The sequence below is a fragment of the Morone saxatilis genome, unplaced genomic scaffold, assembly GCF_004916995.1.
Source record: "Morone saxatilis isolate NCDOM2014 unplaced genomic scaffold, NCSU_SB_2.0 Contig10, whole genome shotgun sequence".
NCBI lineage: Eukaryota > Metazoa > Chordata > Actinopteri > Moronidae > Morone > Morone saxatilis.
In genome coordinates, this window is record NW_023339652.1 from 14,679,288 (window position 1) to 14,683,007 (window position 3,720).

The 3,720-nt window shown below is 40.4% G+C and overlaps 1 protein-coding gene and 1 long non-coding RNA gene across 2 annotated transcripts in view; one reads left to right on the forward strand and one right to left on the reverse strand.

Moving 5' to 3' along the window:
* The window catches only part of LOC118342480 (plexin-C1-like), a 35,504-nt gene that overhangs the window by 4,251 nt on the left and 27,533 nt on the right, over nt 1-3,720 (forward strand). The gene's annotated exons all lie outside the window — the stretch shown is intronic.
* The window catches only part of LOC118338765, a 1,893-nt gene continuing 229 nt past the window's right edge, over nt 2,057-3,720 (reverse strand). The window contains exons 2-5 of the long non-coding RNA XR_004797279.1: nt 3,339-3,414; nt 2,849-2,890; nt 2,585-2,689; nt 2,057-2,178 (exon numbers count right to left, since the gene is read on the reverse strand). This is a non-coding gene — a long non-coding RNA (uncharacterized LOC118338765). The remainder of the gene's footprint in view (nt 2,179-2,584; nt 2,690-2,848; nt 2,891-3,338; nt 3,415-3,720) is intronic.

The following is a 3,720-nucleotide window of genomic DNA, read 5'->3' on the forward strand; positions in this document are numbered from 1 at the left end:
GAATGCACAGAAGGTTCAGGGACAGCAGACTCCTGCCCTGTAGCAGTCCAAGCCGGAAGTAAAAAGAATCATCTTACTAACACTAAACTTAATAAACAGAATAAAACAAACTGTAGAAAAAGAAATAGAAAGGAGGCAAAAACTCCACAGAAGAAAAACACATGGTCCGCTTACCCCTCTTTTTCTTGATTTAGTTGCCGTAGCCTATTCAGTGGTGTGCGATCCAGAAGGCTGGACCGTCCTTGTACCTTAGGTTGGAAGTCCTCGTGCTGGTGTGTCGCGCGCCGCCGTCTGCTCTCCTGACGGGGGTCAGATTTCCGTGTTTATCTTCAGGCGTGTCTATCAGATTAAATTGGCAATAAAAGCGCCCGTATCTTGTGGTCTCTGTGGGTGTTACTCAATCAGGTGATAGACATTAGTTTTCTGCTTTCAGGTGGTCAGCGATGTAGTCGGAGGCAACTGGATGTGGCTGGGAGCAAAAACGGGCTGTCCTGGGGAATCAAGAGCAGAGAAATGTAACGTATGCAGGTCTGGTTTATGGTGTCGTCACGATCTAAGAGGTTTTCCGAGACTTTGGTTCTTTGTATCGGTTGTTGCTTTGCCCGTATATTTTATTTATGATTTTAAATCTTTATAGTGTTCTCTCGATTTTATTTATCAAAAGTATCCTATAATAAAGGTTACCTCCTAGCTTCCTTTAACAGTGTGGAGCAGTCCAACGTTTCATTGGCTACTTTCAGAAACACACTGCTTCTAAAACTCCCTCGATAATTTCCAGCTGCCGGTGTGTCATAGGTCAGATTCTGTAGTGAATTAAAAAAATAACATAGTGATATGTGTGATAATCTGTGTATGGAGCATGACATGGTGATGATGGTGACATACTATTTATGTCAGTACTTTAGCATAACCAAAAAGGGAACATCATAGCATGGCGTGACATGTAATAAAACAAAGTGTGACATTATACATGGTTCACTCTGAATGTTTAGGCATGTGTATATAGACACAAGTAACAATAATGCAATATAATGTATTGAAAAATACTTAATGTAATGTTATATAACATAATGCTAGAAGCTTACATGAAGTGACATAACATGGTCTAATTTGATCTAATAATAATATTGTGATATAATGTGTCAGTAATGCAGCATGATATGATATGATGTGACATAATTAATGTAACATAACAATACAATGGGACATTGTGCATGTCTACAGACCCACCTGAGAGGTGTTGTTTCTGGGAAGTCTGACCTCATGCAGGGCGTGGCTGTGTAAGACCCCTTCCACAAACTCCAGGTGGGAACCACTGAGTGTGATCTTCCTCTTCCCACTACAGGACACAGAGCAGCAGCCAATCAGAGAAGTGGAAATATAATACACATTTGATAGCAGAGAAAACATTTTCTTAATGGATTCATATTATTTGTTCACTATGTGAAGCTGTAATTATTGATACTGAGATTCAAATTCCTTAGTGAATAATCCAGAATATGACTGGAAATTATGCCTATATTATTGTTAGGCTAAATGTTCCAGGGAACATTGAAATATATTATACATATCAAAACCACCTCAGGAATGATTAGCCTCATGTGGCTGAATAGAAATGATGTAAAAAGTATTTCTGGTCTGTAAAATGGCGGCTCAGAACAACTTCCAGTTCAAGCAAGAATAGAACAAGAACCTTCACGTTTAAAAATAGTTAAATTAACCTTTTCTTGTGTTGGCTCAGAAACACTTTTATAAAGTTTTAAAATCTTTTACAAACAAATGTCCAGTTTTAATCATCAAACAGCTGGTTTGAACTAAAGTCACAGGTCTGACCGGGCAGATAACCACTCATAGTTTAGGATAATGGGGTGGCACCTTGTATGGCCAGTTTCAGGGATGGCCCACACCACCCCCTGGATACACCCCTGCTTTTTCCATCAAAAACTGTATTTGTTACTTTGTTTTGGGAAAAAATAAATGCCAACTTATCCAGTCCCTGATCCAGGGGTGCTGCTGGTGTGATGTTTTTGCAGGAAGGTAAAGGACCTGTAGGTGACTTATGAGCGTTGCTGTGGCAACTACCACTTGGGGGGACAACACATACTTTGACAACCTTTATTATCCGTCCTGGGAATGTGGAACGTCAGATCCACACCAGTGTTGCTCCACACAGGAGATCTGACCAAAGCACACAGGATGAAAGAGAGAGAGAAATCAGAACTGAAAGGAGCTTGAATTCCTCAATCACGAAAGCTAAAACAGAATCAGCTTCAATCTATTAAACGATGCAGACAAACAAAGGTGTATGCTTTTGACTTTAAAGAAAATGCCACACATTTGACATTTTAGGCTTTCCTAAATCTAAAAACTGGGCAGCTGACAAATCGGCCATTTTTCTATTGACAATGACTGCGTTTGGGTCCCTGTTCCAATCCAGTCTCCAGATTTAGGAAAGAGCAGTACATGAAGTACTGGACAGTTTATGTCAATTCATAATATGAGTGTAATTCCTAGTAATAATCTCCAACTCTGAAATGTCATTTATAGTGTAAGCAGATTCTTAGTCATCCTTAAACTGACTCACTCTTGTGGTGCGCAGTCCATGTCCGCCTGGATCCTCACTTTGGTCACGCCAGCGAGGTTACGACCAGACAACATCGCATAGTTTCTGCCGTAGAAGGACACGACACTGGGAGAGATTGAGAAGATCTCTGGTCTCTGACAGTAAAACACGCACAAAGATAATCAGTTTTAATGTATTAACTTCTACTGATGTTTTAATCTCTAATGAATGTAAATGAGGAGCATCAGAGGAAGAATATATGTGACAACTGAGGTTCAGACTCACAGAGAAGTTCATCCCCGACTCCTCCGTTTGGCAAACACTGTCCTGCAGGAGGAAGTGAGGTGAAGACATCAAGCAGGTTGACATTACATCCACTGTAAAAGTACTATGAAGAGTTGATACAGGACCTGTTTTGGCTAACATTAGCTTAACTACAAAAACTGGAAACTAGTCAGATAACTATAGTGCTGTCTTATTTACATGTTGTATGTGTTTGATTAACATATGCAGAAACAACAACAATCAGTTAGTTTAGCTACTGATCAGCTCTTGGTTGGGTGCAGTGGGGCCTGTAAAGCAGAAGCATGGGTTTCTTTTTGTAACTTTTGATGGAAGCTAGCTGTTTCGTCTTTGCTCTAAATACCGGCTTGATTAGTCTAAATAAGAGAATTTTATCATTAAAAAAATATAATTAGGGCCCAAGCACCAACCGATACAAAGACAAAGTCTGGAAAACCCTCTTAGATAAACACATAAACAGATGCATAGTTACATTTCTCTGTCCTTGATTCCCCCAGGAACAGCCGTTTTTGCTCCAGCCACATCCAGCCTCGATACATCGCTGACACCTGAAGAGAAAACTAATGTTATCACCTGTTGATAACAACCACAGAGACCACAACAAAATCATATCGACTTCAATGCTGTACACTACTTCCTTTCTATGAATTAAATTTCTTTGGGGCGGGGAGGCTTTGTCATTGCCTTATCATAATTGATTAGACTACCTGAAGATAAACAGGAAACGGGGTCAGAGAAGAGGGATGAAACAGGGTAACGCGACTCAACCTCCAGACAAGGACTTCCAGCCTGGTACACCAGCTGACAGCCACTGTTGAAGTAATGGGGAACTAAATGCGCAGAAGGGGGCGTAA